This window comes from Rousettus aegyptiacus, unplaced genomic scaffold (assembly GCF_014176215.1).
Source record: "Rousettus aegyptiacus isolate mRouAeg1 unplaced genomic scaffold, mRouAeg1.p scaffold_m13_p_8, whole genome shotgun sequence".
In the NCBI taxonomy this organism is placed as follows: Eukaryota; Metazoa; Chordata; class Mammalia; order Chiroptera; family Pteropodidae; genus Rousettus; species Rousettus aegyptiacus.
Window position 1 is genome coordinate 72948964 of NW_023416311.1, and position 27321 is coordinate 72976284.

The 27321-nt window shown below is 41.1% G+C and overlaps 2 long non-coding RNA genes across 2 annotated transcripts in view; one reads left to right on the forward strand and one right to left on the reverse strand.

Moving 5' to 3' along the window:
• Nucleotides 1–6043: 6043 nt before the first annotated feature.
• LOC107498706 lies at nt 6044–25764 on the reverse strand. The gene is made up of 3 exons (XR_004952595.1): nt 24979–25764; nt 11194–18284; nt 6044–6416 (listed from the first exon to the last, which is right to left on the reverse strand). It is a non-coding gene; the product is annotated as an uncharacterized LOC107498706 (long non-coding RNA).
• LOC118606745 overlaps nt 23126–27321 on the forward strand; it is a 69257-nt gene continuing 65061 nt past the window's right edge. Inside the window, exon 1 of the long non-coding RNA XR_004952594.1 lies at nt 23126–23917. This is a non-coding gene — a long non-coding RNA (uncharacterized LOC118606745). The remainder of the gene's footprint in view (nt 23918–27321) is intronic.

Genomic DNA, 27321 nt, shown 5'->3' on the forward strand with positions numbered 1-27321 from the left:
ATTGTTGTATTTTTTTTCCCCCAATCTCTCATTAAATTACACTTTGACATTGGAAGGCTGATTTATGTCTATTAGGGAGGGATGCTTATTGTACAAAAACTAGTAGAATAAATAGAATTTGGGACATGACTTGGTACTGTCTGAGTTTTTTAGTCAGGGAAACAGAATGTTTATTTGTGTACCTTCAAAGACATTCTCAAGACATATCATCCCATAAATTTCCAAGTGAGTAATTTGTATTCTCAAAGGCCCTCTGAGGAGTGATCCACAGAGTAACCTTCAGGGATGTTCGAGCAACAGGGAACAGGCTGGATTCTTGAGAGGGCACATGGCTTCCTCAGTACTTTGTCAAAGTCTATCAGGAGATGGGCAAAACCTCCCCTGATAAGTTGGCTCTTCTGTGTTCTAAGGTTACCTTTGAAGCAATAATATGAAGAATTATTTGTAAAATGTTTTTCAAACTTTACATTTTTTGGTCTATTTAACTGTAGGCCAAGTGGGAAGGGATTTGTACATAAATAGTCTAAAACTCATGGCTAACAAGCTCTAACTAACATTCTCTATGGTGGCAAGCTAATAGATTGGTCTGCTTTACTACAGGAGAAAAGGAAAGACAAACCTCTGTAAGAAATGGCTATAAAATGAAGGCAGTATCCAACTCAAAAAGGCTGAGATCAGGTAAGTAAATCACTTTTTACAATATCAGCACATGGCTGTTATGAATAAAGGTATACTGGTAGCTGTCACTTTCTTAGTTATTTAAGAAAACAACCATTTAGCTTATTGAGACTGGGCTCAGCTGGAGAGTTCTGGTTTTAGCTGGGCTCCCTTATGAATCAAGTTAGTGACGGATCATCCTGGTATCTCTGCTTCTGGGATATGGCTGGACCTCATGAGAGGATTTGTGACACCAAAGGAAGGGCTTCGAAGTCAGAATCTTGGAGACCATCCAAGCTGAGAAACTGAGATTTGAATCTGGTTCTGTGTGGTCTTCTCAATTTCTCAAATTAGGGCTAATGATGCTTTAGTAGACAGAAAATGTTAAGTCATGTAAAAGAGGAGCTTTGGATGTCAATAATTTCATCTTCCCCACTTCTGACTCTTTCACCTTAATTTATCTTGTCTCCTAAGAAATGTAACTCCCTTTAAGAGAGTGATTTTTTCCTTAGAAAGACTTCTTAGTTTCATCCATAGATACTATCAAAATAGCACATAATTCATGAAATTGAATGGGACTGGTGAACATTCTGAGTCTTGACACCATATAAGATATCCAAGAATAGTTTCTCAACCCAAAGCAGGGTCCCTACTCAGTACAGGAGCCTCTGACCTGTTCAGCCGTCCAGTTGTTTCTAAGCTCCAGGGGCATTGGGAGCATTTCGTGACACAGTGATTTCCTTGCAAGTGCGTAAAGGTGCCCTTTGCTAAAATGAGTCTGTAACCTGGTGGAGATGCATTTGCTTTTCTCTGTGAGAAGATAGTTGACTATATGGCTGGAAGGACCTCGGTGCCTTGCCTGAGTCAACATTTATATTTCTCCTTCTCCTATGTGTTTTCATGGCTCTGGGAATGTAAGAGAGAGAAGTTTCTGCTCTTATGGAAACCAAAGGGAAAACAGATAATAAACAGTGAATTAAATGTGCAAGGTGAGTTTAGATAATGACAAATGGTATTTTTAAAAAACAAGGATGTTGTGATGGTGACTGTTGCTAGGAGAGGGGGCACTATTTTGATTTGGTGCCGTGGAAGACCTCACTGGTAAAAAGGACTTATCTGAACTGAGATCCAGATGAAAAGGAGTTAACCAGCTAGGTCTTTCCAAGCAGAAGGATAGCAAGGGCAAAGACCTTGAGGCAAGGACAAACTTGGTGTATTTAAGAAACAGCAAAGACAGTATGACTGGAGGTCCAGGGGAAGAGAGTGATGGGAAGAAATAAGCAAGAGAGACAGGCAAGAGTCAGATCATGGGGGTTCAAGTAGGTTCTAACAGATTTAGTAAGAAGCTGGAATGTTCTTAATGGCAAAGTGTGTGAGTGTGTGTGTGTCTGTGTCTCTGTGTGTGTAATGTAATAAGTACATTTTCAAATTTAATATGTAAATGATATAAATATAGTTTCAAATCTAAAGGTAGCCAGCTTTTTGGGTGTAGCTTCCATCAGTGACTGACTCCTTGCTTCAAAGCCATAGAGTTAGGAATGTTTTGTCTGCTTGAATTAAATTTCCAATGTGTACAACTAACTCATATATGCTGGACACATTTTAAACAAACTATTCCTTGAAACATGAATGAACGCAGAGGACCGCAGGACCTAAGTGAAGATTGTGAGCATGCCATGGAGTGAATCCAGCCTACGTAAGGATTCATCCATACGCACATGCGATCAGAGACTCCAGACATGGTCCCTTTGCTCTCAGCCTCCCTTCCCCTCCATTATTTATTAGGAAATAGATATGTACTTTTTAAAGAATGTTCAGTGGGTGATTTATGGTAGCATGTGCTTATGTCTATGTCACCTGGGACACATTAGCTTGTAGATTCCCCAACTATTCATGATATGTTTGCAAAATTTCTACTCACACTAGTAAGCTGTCCTGTAGCAAAATCCATTTTCTCTGAAAATGGGAATATGAATGTGGGAATTATGAGGAAAAAAACTATAAAGTAATTTATCAGTTTTTATCGAGTACCTACTATGGGCCAGAAAGTGCACTAAATGTTGGGGATAATAATATAATAAACAAGAAATGCATAGGCCGACTTCTTTCACTTAGCGTAGGGCTTTTGAGATTTATCCATGTTGTGTTGGCAAATAATATTCCATTATATCCCTTTTCCACTTTTAAAGGCCTTTGTGATTTCTATGCCCACCTAGATAGTCCAGGATAATCTTCCTATTTTAAAGTCAACTGTTCAGCAAACAGTTCCGCCTGCAGTATTAATTCCCTCTTGCCACTTCACATAACATATTCACAGGTTCTTGGGGTTAGGATGCAGCTCTCTTTGTGGTGGAGGGAGGCATTATTCTGCCTATCAGAGTGCCTAGCTCCAAGGGATGCCATTCACAGCAGAACACAAGTACCTCTGTCTCTAGAGATAACATTGCTACTAATGTCTTTTATATTTTTAAGTCATATTGTATGTATATGTAAAAATGTACATGAATTTTTAAAATAACAATAGCAGAATATATATCATACCACAGTATACTGTGTATACTGTCTCACCTTGTTTTCTGTTTTTAGTTTTCTAGTCTTAAATGTATCTTGGAGTTGTATTTAGTTTCCTAGTACTGCTGTAACAAATTATCACAAACAGGGTGATTTGAAATGACAGAAATTTATTCTTTACAGTTCTAGAGAGCAGAAGTCCAAAATCGAGATGTCGGCAGGCCCGCACCCTCTCCAGAGGCTCTAGGAGCAAGTCTGTTCCCTGTCTCTTCCAGTTTTTGGTAGCTCCAGACATGCCTTGGTTTGTGGCTGTATCACTCCAATTTGTGCCTCCATCTTTACATGTCCGTCTGTCCTTCTCTTATCTCTGTGACTGTGTCGTCTCCTCTTCTGCCTGAATATTTTCATTGAATTTAGGGCCCACCCAGATAAGCTAGGATGACCTCACTTGAGATCCTTAATTACATCTGCAAAGGCCCTTCTTCCAAATCAGGTCACATTCACAAGTTCTGGAAGTCGGGATGTAATCATACCTTTTTGGCACCATTCAACTGACTACAGAGATTTTCCATATTAATATATGTAGTATAGCCTTATTTTTTAAGTAACTGCCTAGTATTTCATGGCAAGATTATGCTTAAACAAGTGTCCTACCTATTGACAATTAGGGCTTTCCTTTTAAATTAACTGTCAAAATATTTTGAAATGGCTTACAAAATTTCATACAAGTATAAACTTTAAGAAAAGGAGGCCTAGTTTAGACTGACATGTGGGGTTCTGCTGAGGATAGAAATAAGCAGAGCAGCCTAAGGGAGGATATCAGGTGTGCCTAATCCTGCTGAACTTTGAGATTCTCTCAGTGAAGGAGGTGCTGAAATATCCCAACAGGCTTCTCGTCAGGCTGTGAGGGGACCTGAGGTCACTCTCTGATCAGGGAATAAGATAGAGCCCTTGCTGTCTCTTTCCCATCACTCTTTACCACTTCCGGGCAGTGTGCTTGCTGCAACAATGAGGTCATGTTTACAGAGTGCTTGAGGATCCTTGGAGATTGGTGTGCAGGCAAGCCAAATATGCCCACCTCGGGAGAAACCTCTTCTCCTCTGGGAGGAGCAAATGTCTTGGAACCTATTTACAGTTTACCCTCGGGCTTGCCAGTATGACAAATGTCCTGCCCAAATACTACACAGTGGGTAACTGTGTGGCAGCATTGGGTTAAATTACCCTCCACACGCAACTTCAAGTGTTGCATTTTATGCCCATATCTTTAGTCCTTTACAAATTTTACAAGTGAGAAGTTTACTTTTGAGTCATAGTTTGGTTCACTTACCCATTTCCCTTCCCCCATAGCATACACCTTTAAAAGAAATGAGTCGGATAAAGTTGGGCTATTGTGTTTCTTAGGTAAGACTTTTAGATAAAAACCTGAGGTGAGACCAGCCTGCTTACAGTGGCTTCCAGCCCAGAGGCAGTTTGCACAGATTATATTACACAAAGACATAATTCAGGTAGGGCTTCAAACAAGGGAATATTGTATCATTGTCGCTTTGTTGGGAATCCTGTTAATGGTTTATGTGCACTGTGTCATCCAACTTATATACGTCCCGTTTGGCAGGAATAATCTGGGGAATTCTACTTGACTGTGCCGTCTGACTGCATCTGAGGGAGACCCTAAAACCTGGGAGGCACAGGGCCTCCCATCTCCTCCTTGCTGCCAACCTTTTCATTCTTCCACTGTCTGCCTCCTCCCCCTGGAACCACTGTTGGCTTCTCCTGTGACTCCGAGCCCTCAGGGCCCTTCCAGGGCTTGGGTCTAGCCAGTATCATGCGGCCCGAGAGGTGGGGCAGTGGGCATCTCAAACCTGACAGGACAGAGCAGCACCCTCTCCTGTCCCGGAAGGATGTAATTGCTTCATTGCCTTTTGCATATGACTTTCTAGCTCCTTGAGAGTAGGATGAATTGTTAGCTGTTCTCTATAGATCACTCAGTAAGACAATCAGACAATAAAATAATACAGCGTCAATTCTCAATGCTGCCCTCAGGATGATACAGGAGGGAGGAGAAATCCTCTTACCTCTTTTTGCTGCACCATGAAACTCTAATAGGGCTAATACTAATATAATTCAAATTAACATTCAAGGAGTGCTCACTGTACACCCAGCCCAGAACAGTGCCCTGCCCTTTTTGGGACTATTTCTTCAATTCTCATAAGAGCCTTAGGAGGTAGGCAGTACGTTTGACACCATACGTGCAGACGAGGGAGCGTAAAGCCCGGGGAGATCAGGGGAATGCAGCCGAGGTCACATCTAACTCAGGGCAGCTTCAGGGCTACTGCCCGTGGGAAGATCACCCCACTGCAAGTGCCCACACTCTTCTCACTGGCTCAACCCACTCCTGTTCGTGACACACCGACAAAGCCTGGAGGTAGGGCATATGAATTTGGGGTGAGGAGCCATTTGTCTGATTAAGTCCATAATGTAGGAGTGGCCTTTGATCTTTTTTCTCTCTACAAAAGGCCATGAATATTGAGAATGGCCTTTTTATAACCCCTACCCAACCCTGGAGTGTATCTGAAAAGATAGTAAATGCTTTGTGTCAATTTGAAAGACCCAGGACCCTCTCTTTGGAGCTAAGCTGACCCTACTCCCTCAAAAGCAAGCACTATCGAAAGCATCGTCCCTGGTCTTGTGCGTGAAGAGAGATGGTCCTAATGAAGGCTGGTCAATTGTTATTTGCCCTGGGCCTCCTGGGGGACTCCCGGTGCTCTTCCTGTAATCATTTATCTCCTTGAACTTTTATCCACTATTTTTGGCATTGACTGCCACCATTAATAACCAAGTTCTTTTCTAATCTGTTCCATGGGTCAGAACTAGGGGAGCCCACATTGTATGAGTGAAGGAGAGTGGGAAGGCCCCCTGTGCCTCACACCGTCACTCCTCAGGAACTCAAAGGTTCCCGGCATCTCCCCAGTAGATTCCATATGCGGCTTAAACATTTTTCCTTCTAGGCCTTTGTATCTGTTAAGACTGTGTTGGGTTGCACTTAATTGAAACCCAACGAGCGTTTTAACCAAGTTGCTTTTTTCTCACGTAACAAGAAGTTCAGAGATGAGTAGTGCAGGATGATTCACCAGCTCGAGGAAATGCCCAGCACTCATGCCCCTTTTAGGATCTCACTCAAGCTCCTTACGTGTCTGCCATTTGTCTTCACATTCATAAGATGGCTGCTGCCGCTCTGCTACCCACGATGTCTGCATTCCATGTGACGAGAGGAGAAAGATAAAAAGTCCATTTTTATTAGGCAAGCAATATCCTTCCTGAAACCTACCCCAGGAGACTCCCTCTTTATCTCATATCCACCAACGACTCAGAGAAAGTATGAGAGGGTCCGTATTTTTAACTGGGCAGATTACTTCCTTGGACAAAGTCGAAAGTTCTTTTAGTAAGGAAGAAGGGGAGATCTCAAGTAGGGATTTAGCGATGTCTGCCACACCATCTTTTGAGCAGGAATATGTTTTAAAAACTTAGCATATTAGGCCATTAATATTATAATAAAAATTGGGGCGAGGTAGGCATGTGTTGTTTTCCTTCAACTAAAGGAACCAAGAGCCATGTAGGGGCACTGGATTCTCAGGGATGAGGGGTAAGGACGGGTTGTTGAAAGGAATAAAAGACTAAAACTTCTCCTCTTCACAGATTTGCCCAGGGTTGGCTTTGCTTCTGGACTGTGATTAAGCTTCCTTTAGTCCAGGGTTTCTGAACCTCGGCACTATTGACAGGTTGGACTGGATAATTCCTGTATGTGTGGGCTGTCCTGTGCATTGTAGGATGTTTATCCTGGCCGCCACCCACTAGGTGCCAGTAACGCTGCCTCCTGTCCCCAGCTGTGATAACCAAACTGTCTCCAGACCCTGCCAAATAGCCCCTGGTTAAGAATCACTGCTCTAGTCTCTTCTGTACCACAGAAAACTGCTGACAGAATTCATCTTTTTCCTGGTTTTGCAATGAGAAGTGTGGAATTGACGTGCTCACCAGCAGTGGACCCTGGCCAAGTAGGGCAGCAGCAGGAGTGCCTCCTGGCAAGGTTTGTCCTGCACATCTGCAGAGCAGCTGGCCTGGGTTTCTACTGGCTTGGCCAGGATGGCACCTGCATGGTGGCCTCCGCAGCCCCTCGCGTTCAAAGCCCAGCACCATGGGCAGAACTCACAGTAGGCACACCAGGCTGACACCGAAGTAGGGCTGTCAGATTTAGCAAATTACGATACAGGACATGCAGTTAGATTTGATTTTCAGATAAACAACAAATAATTTTTCAGTATAAGTATGTCCTATACAACCCTAAATGGGAACAGTGAGTCTATTTTTAGTGTGGATAATTCCTGGGATCAGCTTTTGCTGCCAAGTTTAATGGGGTGTGTGCAGAGAACACTTTCTTTTCCTATGACCAGGTATGCTGGTAGCTAAAAGCTCTGACAGAAGGGCATCAAGACATAGAGTCTGTGCCCTTGCCCTGACCTTGAACTCCAGGTGGTGCCAAGCAAAGTCACTAGACACTCAGATTGCAATGCTTATTTCTGCACACAGATCTTGAATGCATTGAGGCCCTTTCATTGTCACCAGGTAAGCAATCACATGGCTATGCTGCTCTCCTTGTTCTCCTTACCTGGGTGGCATAGAGAGTGTTCCCTGGGCAAGGGGTAGTGTTGTGTTACCAGAGAAAACCCAGGTGAGCACCAGACTCTCCAGGGCCTAGGTGTTGGTAACGGAAAAGGACACTTTCCTTCTTCAGATGGAGGGATTGAAACTCCACTCAGAAAAGTGTTTCCAAGAGTTCCCCGCAGAAGATCAGGTTCCCAGAGATGCGACAGAGAAGTGCCTGTGACAGCCTGCTCACAGCAGAGGGCTGTTTTGGAGACCCGCAGTGCTCATTAGCATGTTAAAATCTGGAGAAATCCTTCATTAAGGAAGCCTGTTTGACTTTGTCTAAACCAAAGTTCCCCAAAATTATCTGATCATCTTTCTCTTGCCTAGTAACTATTACCAGAATATACTCAGGTATTTAGTGCCAAAGCAAATAACCTGTAGAATAGCAGATAATCAACAAATATTTATTATGCATATATATTTTACTGGGTCAGGGGCTTGGAATATAGAAGTGTGTTCGTTTCTTTGCAGTTGTTAAATCAGTTGTAAATATTTAACTCTAATTGTTTGTATAGTGTCTGACTCTCCCCATAAAATTATCATGAGCGCAGGGACTTGTCCCTCTTATTCACTGTCCTATGGCCAACTACTAACAGTTTTTGGCCCTTTTTAGATGCTCAATAAATGTTAGTTGAATAGAGAAAAATATGGTTGTTGTCCTTTGAGAACTTTCAATGGTTCTCATGGGACTAAAGAGCATAATCATAGGAGGTGGTTTTTAAAAATGCGAACATCTGGTCACTACCATTGGAAATGATGTAAAAAGATTGGGAGATAGAACTCTATAGACAAAACCGAAGGTTGAGACAATACTTTTGACTCTTGAAAAACACACACCTACTTTGGATTAGATTCCTTTGTTGAGTTCTCTATTTTGTCTTTTGAGGCTAGCCAGTGTGGGCCTAAGTTTTGCCTTTAAGAGGCTTCAGGAGAAAAGCCACTCGACCTGGAAGTTAGGTGCTCACCAGAGGGCAACACACTTTTCAAGGGACAAGAATAAAACTTATTTAAAACAAACCCAAAACTCTTAGAGTATGTTTGTGTGGTGGTGTGATGGAGTAGGTGCCTCGTCATCTCTAGAAGGCATTTGACTTCCCTTTTTGAACTATAGCCTGTGCTCCAACATTAAAGGTTCTAACCAGCCTCTTCCTCCCCTGAGCTCCCTACTCTTCAATATTCTCTTCTCAGGAGTTCTTGAAATAATTTTTTCAGAGTGCACTTTCAGTCCTTGGCTTTTGTTAAGACAGAACAAATACCTGTTCCAGCCCCAGGGAGGTTTTTGTCTTCCCTGAGTCTCATCTCCCATCACTGTCCCTCAATTTAATTGGGGGCAAACCATCTGCCTGAGGAAGCCTTTCCAGACACACACACACACACTTCCCACTTATATGGTTATTACAAAAACTGACTTTTTGATTTCTCTGCAAAGCTTTGAACATCGACGTAAGTCTAAATATAATTATATCAAGAATTTTGTATATACAGACATTTAAAGTCATTTAGTGTCTCAGGATCTAGTTTGAGGTGTGTGTGTGCGCGCGCGTGCATGCATGCATGCATATATACATACACACACGCGCGCGCGCACACACACGCATTGCCTAACAACATACTTTTCAGGCATTTTAGGTGTCTTTTTGCACTGAATTTTAGTAGGGATGCATAATGTCTTTGGTTGCTGATATGTATATGCTATTATGCAGGTGTATATTCATCAATTTACTGGAACGTGATGAATTATCACCTTAACTTGCCTTCTGAGTCCTTATGTCCTCCATAGCCTCCTTCCTTAGAAATAGCTAACTCTTATTATTTATACCTGTCTCTTTCTTACACTATTACTGAAAGAAAGAAAAAGAAAGAGGAAAATTTAAATAGATTTGAATTAGTTGCTAAAAAGTCAGCATTCACAAAATTCTAAGATGTAGAACTCTAGCAGTAGCTTAAGTGAATAATGTAATATCCTGCTTACGTAATTTGGAGCAGGAATTTGATATAAATTAAAATATTTTTCAGTTCATTATGTTTTGTTCCCTTAAACTGTCCTGATTATATTACATATGAAAATAATTGTAGTTGTTTTGTGTGGATTCTTCTACTTTTTCACGTTAATGCATTCTCAGTCTCAGAACTTAACTGGCACTGTTTCTAGTTCAACTGACATGCTCCCTCGGGTCCCGCAGAATCTGTGCTGACATCCGTCAGAGCACATTGTAGTGTCATCACGATATTGTTTGCCTATCTCCCATGATTGACTGGCAGCTCCCTGAGGACAGGAGGTATTGTTTCGGATTGTTGAAGAGGTCATCTTTCGCTTTCTTGAGTAAGACCTGCACTGTTGGCTAACTGAGGGCACTGCCAGCCCCAGGCATTGACCTCCAAACTCTTCCTCCCTGCAAGACCACAGCGGAAGATCAATCTCAACAGGAATCTATCAGCCACACGAAGGAAATGTTAGCTCTGAATTCAAAGTATTTTAGAATTATAGAATCTGTATAACACAGTAAATGCTAAAGTAGGGGAAGCACTCCTATTGTTTTTCTATTTCAAATTTCATTGATTTCTGCTTTTAATTATTTCCTGCTATCTTTCTGTTTTGGGTTTAATTTGCTCTTCTTTTTCTAGTTTCCTCAAGTGGAAGCTTTAATAATCAATTTGAAAACTTTCTCCTTTTCTAACATAAGCATTTAGTGCTGTTTCTCTCTAAGTACTACTTTACCTGTGTCCCATAAATTTTGATATGTTTTGTTTTTATTTCTATTTTGTTAAAATATTTTTAATTTCCCTTGAGAATTTCTTGGAGCCCTGGGTAATTTAGAAGTACATTGCTTAATTTCTAAGTATGTGTGGATTTTCCAGATACCTTTCTGTTATTTATCTCTGTTTTAATTCTGTTACAGTCAGAGAATATAATTCGTATAATTTTCTGGTCTTTTAAATTTGTTATGGTTTGTTTTATGGCCCAGAGTATTGCCTATCTTGGTGAATGATCTATATGTACTTGAGAAGAAAGTGTATTTTGCTGCTGTTAAGTGGAATATTCTCCAGATGTCATGAGGTCAAGTTGGTTGATAGTGTTTTTCAGGTCTTATTTATTCTTACTGATTTTCTGCCTATTTTGAATTAATAACTGAGAAAAGAATGCTTAAGTCTCCACATATAATGGTCAATTTCTCTTTTCATTTCTGTTCCTGAATCAAATATTTTTGATGCTCTGGTGTTAGGTGCATTCCAATTTAAGACTGTTGTCTTTTTGGATAACTAACACCTTTATCGTTACATAGTGTTGCTCTTTATCCCAGAGGCAAGAAGGTTTTTACTCACCTCAGTTGCAGTGGACTGCCAGTCAGTGTTCGTTGCCTCCGCCTCCCCCAAAACAGTTTAAAGCTTTCGTTCTACAGAGGAGATGCAGGGGAAGATCTGGGCAAAGCTCCAAGCCTTTCTCACAGTGGCTGCCCTTCTCCTCCTTCATCTTTCCCATGATTCTCACCAGTCTTTTCTGTGAGCACTCTCTGAGGTCGGTGGAGAAGTACCTGCACAAATTCCCATTATACCTTTGACTCCCCGGGATGCTATACTGTATTATTCCCCCACTTTTGGTCACTGCCAGTGGATTTACTAGTAATTTATCTAAATCCTTCTTACTAGGATGTGCAGCTGCATTGGCCTTAGGAAAGGAAGTGCTCACATCCCATCTCTATTTGCAGTCATCTGTCTTCCTTAGATTGAGTTAGTTTTAGTTAGTTGTTTGCCCTGTGACCTCAGCTCTCTGATACAATTGTACAAAGTCGTGAATATGCAAGTCTGGCTTTTTTAAGAGTGAAGCTCTTTTCAGCTTTCTATATCCCATGTATAAACAAACAGTGTGGATTATTATTTTATTGAATACTCCCCTCCTTTCCAAAAAGGAGTTGAAATGGCAATCCTGAGAATATCTTTCCGGAGCCCAGCCCAATATAAGATCCATTTCCTTGCTCTTAGTACTGGAGACAAGAGTTCTGAAGGGGGGTGGTGGGGCGGGGAGGAAGAAAGGATAACATGGCTAGAAATATAATTCTCTGCTTAGCCTTTTCCTTTCTCTTTGATGGAAAATGAATAGGGTAGCATCAATATTTCTTTCAGACTCCAAAAACAACAGGTTTGAGCTAGAAAAGCTAGATGTTATCTGGAAGTCAAAGGAAGAAAATGGAGGAAATATTTAGCCAGTTCTAAATAAACTAATATAAAAATTCTGTCAAAACCTCTTTAAGAAATTAAACAATTTAGGAGATTAATTAATAGTTCACATTTTGCCTTCTATCCCCACTCCGACCTCCCTGCCCACTGCATTTGGAGCCTAAATTTGGAGCCTAAATCTACACCTCTTGGAGAGCGCCTAGAGGCAGGTCTCAAGTGGAAGATGAAACACTGTTCGCTGCTGCCATTTGTGTCTATTAGATGGTGGCATCCACCCCTTGGCCATGTTTGCATCACAACACACATCATCAGCTTGCTTTGACCCTGACACCATTTTATAGACTTAATAGTAATAAATCTATGTCCTGAAATAGTTTCACAGATTAGAGCAATCAATCAAAATTCAGGGAGCCCAAGACCATTAATGTCATCAGCAGTGATGCAGCACCCCGGGAATCCATCTAAATCAAGCATTATGATGGAAAATACACTTTAAAAGCCTGAAGATAGTGGGAGTGGACGAAAGTATAAATTGCAATTCTATTTTTATCAGCCTTCAAAGGATGAATTTCTTGGAGAGGCTTTGTCTGTTTTTGGTAGGAAATGAAACTAGGACTTACTGTCCATTGCTGATCCCCACTCCAGACTATAAACTAGGAAGATTTTGCTGGTCCTGGGACTGTGAGCATGAGAATGCTCTCTGTAGCCTAAGCACTGAAGATTTTTCTTTTGAAACTTCCCAGTGAGCTAAGTCGGGGCCCTGTAGTTTGCCTTTCTTTGTAGATGGTTCCAATTGCTCATGCACTTGTAGAGACAAGTCCTAAAGGAACACTCTCCTGAGAAAGACTTGAGATATAGCTACATGGAGCTTCCAGGCTTTCCACAATGATGGTTTGTCATTAAAACTGAGGGGTACTAGGGAATGAAAGAGTTCCTTCTGAGGCCTTCTGTAGTTTGAATCTTTCTATAACCTCTAAGACTTATTTTTTGTAAGTTGGTATGGTATAGTGAAAGAAACTAGGATTTAATAGTCAGGAAAACTAAGTCCTGGCTCTTTAGCTAGTTGTATGACCTTGGACAAGTAATGTTGCCTATATGGTTCCTAGTTCACCATCTGTGAAATTAACAGATTACTCTAAGTCAGGGATTCTAAACGAGCAATCCATGGAAATGATCCAGATGTGGGTTTTGTTTGGTTTTGCCTTGGTGTGAGGTGTGTCTGTGTGTCTGTGTGTGTACACTAAATAATGACTTCAGCATTAGTAAATTTCACAAACTACCATTTAGACTTCTGGAAAAGCAAAGATGCTGGTTACACTGGGCATATCTCCACACAGCAGTAATGATATTGCTGAGCAGTGAATGCCACTTTGGCCAGAGCCTGTCCTCCCCTCCAGGATCCTAGGATCCCCACCTATTCTCCTACTTGCCTCTACCCCTATGGCTCATTCTCATGGAGGCGTAGGGATTGACAATTCCTGGGTTATACGATCTATATAAAGAATGATATTTAACTTTTATCTAGTAAAGCAAAATTTATATTGAAAGACTTTAAAAATAAAGTCTTTAAAAAATATAACGCAGGGTGGAAGCCCCCCAAAATCATGCATTGTCTGGAGCCCACGCTTTCATTCTTCACTCCAAATAACCAGTATGAATATAAGCAACAACAAACTAATAACTAACTGCTGGCTTCTAATTCACAATAAAAAAGCAATATTTTATATGTAGAGCCTCCTTCTACACATACTTTAATGCCTCATCATATGCCTGGGGAAACAGGCAAAGAATTTGAAAACTTTTTAATTCTTTAGTCAATAGTGCTGTGGAGCTCCTCAGGCCACTCCCATCTCTCTTCTTCTGGCAGCATTTACTGTTTTATATTCTTTGGTCCATATCTTCAGGCCTCTCTGGCTGTCTCATGTTTCTTCCCTGAGTACAAACTCCTTGAGAGCAGGGATCAGATATAATGCTTTTGTAACTCTTTTTCCTTCCAGCTCCAGTGCCAAGCAGCCTAGACCCATCCTAAGTGGTCGCTAGGCGCTGCCCTGCTTTTGCAGCATTGACTATGGTGAGAGTGTTTCTCCTAATGGATCAGCTAAGTCCAGGCCTCTTAGCATAAGTCCATCCCAACTCAAGATAAAGGTGTTCTGATTGTGGATAAGTTCTCAGATTCCAGGGTCCATATTTGAACAAAGACAGAACACTGGCGATTAACCGTGGGGCTGAAAGACTTGCTGTGTTATTTCACTGCCTTCTGTGGCTAAGCTGTCTTTACAGATGTGTCCCTATTCCCTTCTTCCCTCTCAAAGCTTTTTTCTTCCTTTGTCCCTTAACCATTGTCTCAAATGGAACTTGTAACCCTTTATGCCTTTTCTGATTAACAGGAACATTGATTCCATGGCACAGATTTGTGACCTGGACAAAGTCAAATAACTTAATGTGCCATGAGGTGCCAGGCCAGTCCACTGGGTTCATTTGTAGTTGTTTCTGGCACTCTTTTCTCTGAACAGTATGGCTGTTGAGTGGGACCAAGCTGGTGGTCGTCCACACAGCAAGCTGCTAAAGGAGCCTTCCATTTTCATTGTTAATAGGAAAATAAAATCACTTGCTGTATCAACAAAAGCTTTTCATAAAAATCAGGTCATTGTATGGTCCATGGCTCTTTTATTATGATTGGAATCATGTGACTAGCTACATACATAATAAAATGCCGCTTTGTAGGTCTGAGGAAATAGGCATGAAAATTGGGTTTTAAAAAGTTTCACTAGATGTTACTTCCTTGAGACAACAGTACTGTGGGAGTTTTAGGAAAAGTGCAGTCTCAGCTAGGCCAAGGAGAAAAATTGAAGCTATGTGGGTCTCTTCTGTGGAAAAAAGAAAACGAATTTTCTCATGGAAACATGCAGCCTGCTTCCTTCAGTGAGAGACCAGGCCATTGTACCTGGCCCATTACTGTCCCTTAAAATTACACTGGTCATCAGCTCTTGACTTGAGCTTGAAATCAAGCACAGTTGATTTCGCATCTGGGCTCTTCACTTACTGGGTGACCTCGGGCAAGTTACTTAGTCTTCGCCAAGTTGCTATAGGAATTAAATGAGATCCTGCTTATAAAGTGCTTCTTACTCAGAGCCAGAGGTCAACAAACAGTAGTTGTGGTGGTGATGATGATTATTGGGCTTGTTCCTTGTTGCCTTAATTATCCGTGGGCCCCACCCCCTTGTGTCTTTCTGTCTTTCTGAACAGCCTTTTTTCTCGGCCTCGGTTTCACATTTGGGGTTTTACTATTGGGCCGTTGCCAAGTTTTCCCCTACAAAGCGGTGAGGGAATGGCGTCGTCTTCCTTTCTCTGGTTGTAAAGTGAGAACCCCTACGCACTTTCGCATTCCTCGAAGCAGAGTTGTAATCTGACAATAGGCGTTCCCTGAACTGTGGGCACCCAGAGCCTTGGGGGCACATGGCAGAGCCCGGCTGGTCTGAGCTCTTTGGACCACCCAGCTTGGGAACTCCAGATCTCCGCACCCTCCCAGGAGTACCCAGCCTCTGCAGGGAAAACCAGGGCACAGTCATTCTTTGTTCCTTCACAGAAATGTTCTTCCAAGGTGCACATAGACTTTCTTTATAATACTTCCAAGTACCTGCCAGCATACCTTGGCCACAGCACTCCAGACTATCCTAGTTACATAGTGGTCTCTTAGCGGCCAATCAGTGCTGCGCACAGCCTCGGGGCAGATGTTTGGTGACCCCACAAGTTCTGTTGTTTTCATAAAGATTTGAAGTGCCAACATTAAATATCAAGACTTTTTCACATATAAGTTTGAACTTGGGGCTTTTCTTGATAAAATTCAGAGGACCTGGCAACATTGGACCAACACAATTTATTGTAGAAGGAAGAATAGTCATCCTGCATGTTTAATGGCAAATTAAGTGCTTCATTTACAAACATCCTAATTTATTCCTTTAGGTTAACTTACTGGCCAACTAAATATCTGAGTTTGTAAATCCCGAACAAGATCTCAGTCTAATTTCATCAAAAATCATAACATCTTAAAACTGGAAGAGGCCCTAGGATTAACCAGTCCAGGAAAGTAGTTCTAGAAAGATTGACAAACATATCTAAAGCTCACAGAAAATTTGTGGCAAAATTAGAGCTGGGCTCCTGGGCTCCTGAGCTCGCCACCCTTTCTCAGGGTATCATACTTTCTCTACACTTAGTAAGAGCCCGGGAACCTCTGGTTCAGGGGCCACTATCCATCCTCTATAAGTTCTGAGGGTGTGACCATGGCCCAGAGGAAACACTCAACCCAGAGTGTCTTTTCTATCTGCCTCATAACCCATACTTCTCACTGTTCATATTATATCCCAACATTCAGCTGCGAAGTAGCTCATTTCACTGGGACACTGTTACCTCAGAGTGACAATGCACCAGTTAGAATTTTCCCTGAGTACTTTACTCCTGTCATGGCCAGCAGAGAGTCAGGAGCACAGAGAATGTGATCTGGGGAATTTTGAGCTAAGGCTGGGGTTGTAGAAGATGACCTTGTAAAGTGGAAAGGACACAGGCTGTGAGCCATGAGCCCAGTGTAATTGAGAGCGCCCTTGTACTCAATTTCTACCCCTGTAAAATGGGAGCATTTGGCATGATGACTTCTGAGGGCCTCACCAGGCCCAGCAGTCCATGATTCCATGAACAGAAAGGTCCAGGGCCATGGTTGTTTCTGATCTCAAAGGCCAGTACAGGAGAGTCTATGGAAACCATATCTATTGGATTCTAAGACCTGGGAGCTGAGGGCAGAAGGTGGCTTGCCAATATGAGATTAAAAAAAGATTCGTAAGGGGAGGAGAAAGTTAAGTTTATAAAGAAGTGACTAAGCAATGCACTCTGATCTAGCAAGGAATGTAAAGAGAATGTTGCCAACTCTGAAAGCAGTGTGATGTGAAGGAAGGAACATTGACAACCGAGTTATAAGACATGAGCTCTAATCCTCTCCTCTGATGATACAAAAGATATGACACGTGAGACACAGAAGAATGATTTTAAGAAGTCTTTCTTACACTTGAAATCTGAGCAAGGTCACCAGTCCTGACTGTAACGTGCTTCCCATAGCAGATGACCTTTTGATGCACATACCCTGTCATAGAAAGTTCACAGTCTTCAGAAGTAACCACAAGAAAATTACAAGGTAATATAGATAAACCTGACAGTTTCAGAGACAAGACCACTGTGAGCAGACTTGCTGTTTTACAATGTGATACAAATGGATTTCAGAAAGTCATAATAACTAACTAACTCTAGTTTGTGGAAAGCGGTGACTAAATCAAAGACATATACAGGATTGAGAATCCACTGTCTCCCATGAGCCAGGCAGAGATATGGGGAACAACAGAGATGTGGTTTGTGCCTTCAAGGACCTTCAAGTTCTGCTGAGGCAAAGGTGCAGGAATACACTTACATCAAGACATGAATACTTTTAAGTACCACTTAATCTGAACCTGGAAATGAAGGAATTCCAGAAGGCTTACCATGTAGCCTCTGGTGGAGTAGCAGACATTTCTAACAAATCACTGGAGTTTGTTCAACTATTTCCTTTTGATTATATTTAGCTGGACCACAGCAACTTTCCTGGGGTTCAGTTACATTTATGACTTAGATATTTATGCACGATTAAATAGCACCGTGTATATAGGTTATTGTGTGTCCACTATAATACGAACTCCGGGAGGGCAGAAATTTTTGTGTCTTTGATCATTGATTACTCCAAGTGCCTAAAACAGTGCCTGGCACAGCAGAGGCATCCCATAAATAGTTACTGTAGGGACGTTTGGAGTGGAGAGGGCTTGAGGGTAGATTTTTACTCTGCTAGGCTGTTAATAGTCTGGTTTAATTTCTTTTCCACCTGAAAAAAAGTAATAATGAAGAATCACCAAAGTCTTTGTCTCCTGATTAAATTATGTAAATGAGATCATACTAGCCCCACAGGTAACCCCTTTCCAACTAAAGATGTTGTTACCATTTCTTTTTATCTCCTCCCCTTCCCTCCCTTCCCCTCCCTTTCCTTTCCCTCTTGTTTCCTGTTTGAGAAGCATTTTAGCTTCACATTAAGCTGTTATACCCTCTACCATGATTTCTTACCTGGGGCAGTTGACTTTGATGTGCAACCTTATCAAATGCTTTTTGAATTTTTAGGTAAATATAATCCTAGGCTTACTTTTTTCTTTTGTCTCCTATAACAGTAATTCCTGTAAAAAAAAAAAAAAAAAAAACCGAAACAAATCCAACGTGTTCTTTCAAGCCAGGCCTGTCCTCACAAATCCACAGCGGCCACATCTTATCAGACTCCATTGCTGCGAATCCTTTTGCAACTCTACGGCGCAAGTGGTTGCTGGTGTTTTCTTAGCCAATCTGATATACCCCTTCTTCTAATTCTAACAGTTTGGTAATGAAGTGTGTTGGGCTTGGCATTCACTCCTTTTTAATTCTTAGCCTTTCCACCGTCTTTGTAATATGCTGTGGAGTTCATTAGCTGGAACCTGGCCCTGGTGTGCTAAGCCAGGGGCAAGTTGTCTCTCTTGAATACAGAGATGAGTTTTGGTGGAATGATCAAGTTTCTCTTTGTTCCAAAGGCAAGATTTTATAACTGCCCTTTGGGCAGCAGTCTGAGTGAGGGTCTGGAAACAGAGTGAATAGAACCTGGTAAATTGACATCATTCGGATTTTATCAAGGTCATTCCTATTTCTCCTCCCAGTTTTCTCAACCTCTACTTGTCTACCTCCAACTTCTGCATCCCATAGGTGTACAATTATTCTCATGCCTGTTGAAGTTAAGTGGTGCTTTAGAGTCAAGTAGATCTGGATTTGAACTCTGACCTTGGGTAGTATTCTTCATCTCTTGTTATGGAATGAACATTGCATGTGTGTGTCCTTCCAACATTCACATGTTGAAGCCTTAATCCCCAATCTGATGGTGTTTGGCGGTAGGGCCCTTGCGAGGTAATTAAGTTTAGATGAGGTCCTGAGGGTGGGACCTTCATAATGGGTTAGTGCTCTTAAAAACAGGAAAGAACAGAGTTCTCTCTCTCCACCATGTGATGATATAGCAAGAAGGTAGGAAGAGGGCTCTGCAGGAACTGAATCCACCTGCACCTTGACCTTGGACATTCCAGTTTCCAGAACTGTGAGAGTTTGTTGTTTAAGCCACTCAGTCCATAGTATTCTGTTATAGTAGTCTGAACAAATTAAAATGACTCTAAGCCTCAGTTTCTTCACCTGCCAAATGGGGTAATAATACTTTCTTGAAAATGTTGTTATGAGGATTAGATGAGATAATGAATATATAGGACCAGGCACTTAAGAGACACTAAGTGAAAGGTAGCTATTGTAGTATCCTTTCTCTCTATTCAAGTCCACATCCTCCATGAACAACAATAATAGTAAGAATAATATATTTGTAAAGCCCTGATTAAATGTTAGGTACTGTTCTAAGTGCTTTGTATATATTAATTCATTTAATCCCAATTAGTATGAGCTATAGTGATCTTTCCCTCCCTTTTCCCCCACTCTCCTTGGGTTTGCCTTCTCTCCATTATTTTCTTTTATAAAAGTCCTTTCTCTAAACTTCTATGCAGATTTCTGCATGGAAAATGAACAACAACAAAAATAAACTACACTTTAGTGGGTCAAGAGCATGTATCCAGTGCCATTTTTTATCCAGAGCTCATGGCCACATCTCAGAGCTCTAGAGTAGTTCTCAGCCATGGTTGCACTTTAGAATCACCTGAGGAGCTTTTAAGTCTCCTTGTCCAGGCCATAAACCGAGACCAATTAAATCAGAAGCTCTGTGAGTGGGACAAGACACCATCTCTCCAAGTTTAATGTACATGAGAATTACCTGAAGATCTTGTGAAGTGTAGGTTCTGCTTTCCTAACAAGCTCCCAGAGAGACTGATGCTGCTGGTCTGGAGAGGACACGTTGAGTGGCAAGACCCTTCTTCTCACTGCCCAGTGGCTTTCTTCTAACTCAGTCACAGGCTATCCTGTGACTACTACTTCATGTTTCTCCTCAGCCTATTGTAAATCCTAACTAGGCTGGAATCTCAGCTCCCACAATAGTAGTGAATATGACCGGTGGCAGAGAAACACTCACATTGGCTCACACACATAGGCAAACCAAATGTCTTTGCTTAGGAAATTCATCTAGAAACCAACGATAAGCCATCACCAATGCCTGGGAACATTTTTAAATGGGGAAACTTCTCCATCTATGCTTGTTTCAAAATCATGGGCCATTCTTGACAGGGTCGTTAAAATTAGCCCATAAGGGAGCAGTGAATTCTGGCTTTGTGACTCTGTCACCCTCCTGCATCAATCTATGCCAAAATTCCCCTTATTCTGACCTCCTGAGTTCAATAGTGACCACCGTGTCTCTGGCTCTGTGCCCAATGCTGGTAGCCATGATATTCATGGAATTCCTACCTGGGCACGTCTGTGTGCAAGACTTTTTGAGCTATTTAAGTCACATGGAGGGAAGCAAAAGTAACCCTTCCCACTAGAAAAATGTGATTCTTGCTGGGACTCAGCTTCCTCATTTATAATAAATGAAGAGGCTAACATTAGCTAATCTCTGAGGTGTTTTCCATCTAATGTGTTCCTGTGTATTTCGAATTGAGATCAGAACATCGGTTACCTTTCACTGGCTTAAGCAACCAGGACTTTGAGGGTAATAATAATTTCCCAAGTGTGCATTGCCTGGTTGTCTTCTCTCTTAAATCAGTCTTATCCTTAAAGATGACAAAAAGGTCCTGTTAGATTTAAAAGTGAATCTCCCTTATCACAGTTGACAATAATACATGGAAACTTAATGGAGAATTCAGGTCAGAGAAAGAGATTGATTCCAGTCCTAATTCTGCTATAGAAATGTCAAAGGAGGAACTAAATCAAGTTTTTAATAAGTGAAGTTGTTTATCTCTTCATTTAAAACTAGGACGTCCCCAATGGGCAGAAGTTGCAGTCAAATAAAACAAAATAAAACAAAACAAAAACACACTACATATTGACCGTACTACCTATTGGGCTCTCAGTTTGGAATAGTTTTAACAGGCGACTAATGACATATTTCTTCTTTTCTCTCCTATTTAACAGAAGAGCAGCAGCTGTGAGGAACATTTGTTGTGGGATGAATCTAGACTGTCTTGAGGAGCTAAGATTTAAGTTCAGTCTTTCAACATTTCCATAGTACCCAGTTTGATTTCTGCTGTGTGCATGTTTAATCTTGTTTAAAACCAAGCTCCTGGAATGAACCTGGAAAAGACGGGAAATGCTGGGAAACTAGACTCATGTTTATTTTGGAAGCAAAGGGCCACTGCATTCCAAATTTCATGGCAGGGAGGCAAAGCTATATAGTGTTGTAACACTGCAGTTGGAGTGTGGAGAACGAAGGGAGATTGAATCCTACCTTGCAATGGTATGAACATTCTGAAATCAGCAGCTATATAGGCTGTATACACAATAGGGACTTAATAAGTAAATGTGGACTTGATTTTGAAGACTCGATTTTGAAGCCTTGATTTTTAAGTGCAGCCACTTTTCAAAACAAACTCCTTAAATTATCTTACAGTACAGACAGCATTTTTCTGACCACCCTAATTTTTAGCAGCCTTTCTGCCATCTCAGAATGCACCCCTCCATCCTTCTGTAGTCAGTAACATGATCAAAATGAACAATATCAATTTTGTCACTCAGGTATTGTGGTTTGCCTTGGTAAAGAGGAAATGGTTATTGTTAAGATTGCCTCAAATATTATTTATTCTTTGTAAAAGCAAATAGAAGTGACAATAACCAAGAAAAGTTCAGGAATGGCAATTTTCAAATATGTTATTTTTTAGGTTTTCTCTTTCAGAGGTCAAATCCAGAGTCAATGATAGGAAATCATATGCGTAGAAAACTTTTAAAAAGTTTTATTCTGCCTTTATGTAGAAGGATAAAAGAATACTAATCCTTTTTCTCAAAATGAAGGTAATAAACCATTTCAGCATGTTGTGTTGGTAAAACATCTTACTTTCCTTTAGCTAAAAAAAAAAAAAAATACATATTTTTAAAGGTTAAACTTCTGGAATCCAGGCTTCTGACTGAAAAGTTTCGAAGACTTATTAAGAGATTCTAATTTATTCTTCTTATCTAGTTTGAATTGCATTATGTCAGAACAGAAAAAAAAAAGCTGCCCATCTAAAATACATATGCATTATCTGGAGAAAGAAATGAAACCATCCTTCGCAATCCTTATGGTCAGTAGATTATTTGTCTCAACTCCATCCATCCTCCTGCTGCTCAAGTCCTTCTCTTTGGGTTGAGTCCCTTGGAGGAAGGAATGAACATGCTCTGTCATTCAGACAATACAACTGAACACTGTTCTCCCTCGACTCTGTAATTAGACCTTCTTCACAAAAGCCCTTCTCTTTTCTGTACAATTACATCCCATTTCCATATTCCTTCCAGGTATGGCTCATTTCCAAAATCTTTCCTCACTTTTGCTGTCTACTTCCCTGGCTCATCCTAGTTGGCTCTGCCCCACCATCTCTGTGGGGTCCAGATAATAAGAGCCTAGTAAGCAAATAAAGGTTTGACCGACTGGGGACTGAGATGAGGAGTCCCTGGTGATTCCTTCAGCACTCTGAATAGGCTGCTGAAGAGGGAAGAATCAAATAATCTTGAGACTACTTCTTACTGAAAAAATAAAGCTAAAGTATAAAAATCATCCCATTCTCTGAAATGCTGATCTTGCATAAACAAGCACGTGCTTGTACCGACAGCATGAAAGGAATTGAAACATTTGACCCATCCAAAACAAACAAAAAAAAACCCACAGAGATCAGCCAGCAGCCCTTCCCTTGCTACCCTCAACATATCACCAAGCCAGTCTTCTTAATTTGCATCTGCCACCACACCCCGTCCATATGAATGCTGTATTTATTTGAATGTGCAATCAACAATGGTTCTCTTTCTCTTTTTTAATTTTCTATGCCAAAGACAACAAATTCAAATGGTGAGATGAAATTGGGATTAGAGGAGTCCAAATAAGGGCTGGCATGGCATTGAGGTCAATGGCCTACATTATAATCTTCAATCAGAGGGAGGCAAGTACCTTACGACAGCTGTGCAGACCATAAATAAAGCTTTTCTGACTTGTAAGCATGTAAAGTCTCTACCATAAATGTTGAATTAACATTTTTTCGCATAACTCATAGAAGACAAGTTCTCCTCTAAGGACTTTGCCCTTTTGTTGCTTATACCTAAGGCATATGGAACCAGACTTTGATTTAAGGTTTTGAAAGTCCTTAGAATTGAGCAATTTCTTGGAATATTGGGGTAACTGCAAAAGGTGGGGAGGAGTGGGGAGCCTGGTGGTTAGGCAAAGGGCCAAGAGCAGTTTCCCAGAAAATGTTGGATCTATTCTCTACCCTGCCGGAAATACCATCTCTTAAATGAACATGTCCATGATATGAGCTGTTCTTCTCAAGTATGGTTTAAACAGTTTAGAGACAGGCCGTTGCTTTAAAGCTGAGATATCCGTGGCTTCTTTTTATAATATACACATTAAAATAGGGTTGAATACGTAGGAAAAGCTAAGTTGGCTCTTTGGCTAGAATATGCTCCCACAGTCATAAAGATGCAGACAGGTAGATCTATCACTTTAATTTAAAAGTGAAAATCCCTTTAGAAAACTGGCAGACAGTCAGCCCTCGCCAAGTGGATTTGAAAGGATTGTGATTTCTCCTGCTGTCAACTGGCTCTGGGAGAATTGTTGCCGGTTCGCTCCTTCACAGTGGGATTTGCAATGGAGCCACCAGTGTACCACCACCCTTGGCTTTGGAAGAAGGTGAGGAAAGTTAAGAGGAGGTTTAAACATCATTTAGCATGTCTATACTGAGTACTCAGTAAGTATTAGGCAGTGTGTGTTACTTGCATTATCATGGATTTTATAGATAGTGTATTAGTTTTCTGTTGCTGCTGTAGCAAATTGCCAAATTAGCAAATTTGTAGCTTAAAATAATACAAACTTATTGTCTTATAGTTCTGCAGAAGTCCGGGCTTCACTGGGCTTAAATCAAGGTGTCTGAAAGGCTGCAGTCCTTTCTGAAGGTTGTAAGAAAGAATCTTTTTGTTGTCTTTCTAGCTTCTAGAGGCCACTCACTTTCCTTGGCTCATGCCCGCTTCAACCATCTTCAAAGCCAGCAAAGTCTGGGTTGAGTTTTCATCATCTCACATCACTCTGACCTTTTCTTCCTTCCTCTTCCTTTGTTATTACATTTGGCTTGTATGGATAATCTAAGATAATCTTACCATTTTAAGGTTAACTGATTAGCAATCTGAATTCCATCTGCAACCTTAATGTCCCTTCACCACATTTGAGGGGTGTTAGCATGTGGGCATCTCTGGGGAGACATTCTGATTCCACTAATAGAAAAACCACGGAATAAAGGAGTTAAGAAACTTGCATAGGGTCCCACAGCTAGTTGATAGTAGAGCCAAAACTAGTGTTGCGCCAAAGCCAGACCTGGAAACAGGAAGAAAGAGACAGGGAAAGAGAGGAGAGAGAGAAAGAAAGTTAGGGGGAAATTTTTCTACCATGGAGAAAATTGACTCTTACAGTAAATGTACTCTTGGTTACAACTCAGTGTAACAGAAATATGTGAGTGACAATTTGCCTTTGTTAACCACCTCTGTGCTTCCATTTAACCTATAAATCATTTTCATAAATCATAGTTCAATAAATTACATTGGCCTCTCTCATAATACTGGTCTTCCTGGTGTCATAAAACATACCAGGGCATTGAGACTCACCCCACAATAGACCACAAACTATAGGAACCCCATATGTTCCTATATGTTCATGTGTGCATGTACCCACATCGCACCACACCACACCAAAACACTTACCACACCAAGATGCAAATCAAGCAAGTAGACTTGTTCCATATAATCCTAGTGGAGAGGATTTAAATTAATAGGTGGAATGTACAAGGAGGCAAGTCAAGATAATATTAAGAAGACTTTTTCTAATGCGAAGAATGAGTTATCCAACAGTGTTTCTGCCTCAGGAGCAAACATGCTGGAGGACCCCCTTGACACCACATTTGAAGCTATTTAGTGCATGTTTTCATTTGGGCCTCCTTCCGCTTGCTTGTCTAGAAGGTATATGGCAGGGAGGGAATTAAAGCAAGAAAGGGCAGAAGCTCTTTTGAAGTTTCTCTGTAAAAGGTATTTCCTACAGCTCCTCCTACTCAGGTGGAATTACTGAACATTAACGAGACATCTGAGACCAACTGGTCCAACTCTCTATACAGTTGCATAAACCGAACTTCAAAAGACTGAATGTTAACATTCACAGTCACACAGCCGATTTCAGCAGAATTGCATCAAACATTGGGCATAGGCTCTAAAGTCCAATCACCAGGCAAAAGTCATGTGAAAATTACACTAACATTCCCTTAGGAGGGCTCCATGCTGGAGACTTACATGTGGTTTCTTGAAAAATCTAGCACAAACAGCTTTTCCTCCAGTACTAGAATAGATGATTCCAGTACATTTCAAGAGCCAGATTAAATGGAAAAATACACGCCTTTAAACGTGGAAACCACACTTGGTACAAATAGAAGCTCTTGAATCAGCACTGGAAGAGACTTACCTCCACCTCATACCCATGTTAGGGCCTCCACATTCCTGAGTAGAAAGCCACTCTATGAATTTTAGTTACTATGAGTTATAGTATATAGAGCCCTCCCCTGGAGGTTGGGGGGAGGAGGAGGGAGTGGGTAGGTGGGGCTTAAAGTCCTAATCTTCTGTTTATAGGCAACCAGCCACCATCCTTAGGCAATTTACAGAAGTTTCCTTATTAACATAACAAAAGACATCTTATTTTGCTCTCCTCCCTTAGGAAATTCCAAGGGTTTTAGGAGCTGTGAGCCAGGAACTATGGACAGAGACCAAATATTTCTATGAGAAATACATTTTTGATCATTTGACCAAATATATATTTCTTATAAATCCCACTGGAAAACAAAGCTCATGGTGTCCTGAGATGCTAAGGGTATCACCTCAGCCGAAACACACTCTCAAATAGAGCAAGGTTCTCAGACACATGGATGGACTGTTCTCCAGCAAAAGCAGAGATCAGTTCATCAGGTGAAAGAAATGGTGCTGGGTGGGTGAATTCATCCTATGTTTGGACCTCACATTATGATTCAATTTCTCTGCAAGATGGCTACCCCACCCACCGATGGTGTCCTGTTCTTCTCTGTCCACATATGAGGATAGTTGTCTCCTCCATAAAGGGCTGGAGGAAGGAGAGGGCCTTACCCTGGTCAGGAGGTAAAGGGGGTCTGGGAGCTCAGGGGTCCATCCAAACCTGACTGATATCAGTTGAAAAATGGGACACCTAAATCTAAAATGATGCAGCTGATGTGGAAAACAGTATGGCAATTTTTCAAAATTAAAAATGGAATTACCATATAGTCCAACGATTTTACTCCTGAGAGCATATCCAAAAGAAATTGAAAGCAAGATTTTGAAGAGATGTTTGCACATTCATGTTCATGGTAACATTATTGACCATAGCCAAGAGGTAGAAGCAACCCAAATGTGCAGCTATGAGGTAAACAAACGTGGTTTATACATATAGGGGAATATCATTCAGCCCTAAAAAGAAAGGAAATTCTGACACACGTTACAACATGGATGAACCTTATGATGAAGACATAGATGAAGACATTATACTGAGTTAAATGAGCCTAACACAAAAGACAAATGCTTTATGATTCCACTTAAACCAGGTACCTAGAGTAGTAAAATTCATAGAAACAGAAAGTAGAATGGTGGCTGCCAGGGGCTCGGGGAGGAGGAGATGGGGAGTTGTTGGTTTAATGGGTACAAAGTTTCAGTTTTGCAAGATGAAAAAGTTTTGGAGATCGGTTACCCAACAGTGTGAATGTACTGAACATTACTGAACCATACAGATAAAAATGGTTTCAGACACTAAACTTTGTTACATACGTCAATGAAAAAACATCCAATCTAAGAAAAAATCTTATGACTTTATTTGAGCTAAATTGACAGTTGCCAGGAAGCAAAATCTCAGTGGATGGAGAAGAAACTCTGGACAATGGCAGTTTTGCAGCGTATTTTATACATTAGAATCAAAGGAGGAGACATAAGGAGGGTTACATGAAATCCATTGCTGGTAGATTAGGGAGGCAGGAGAAAGTAAAGCAGGAAAATCAGATT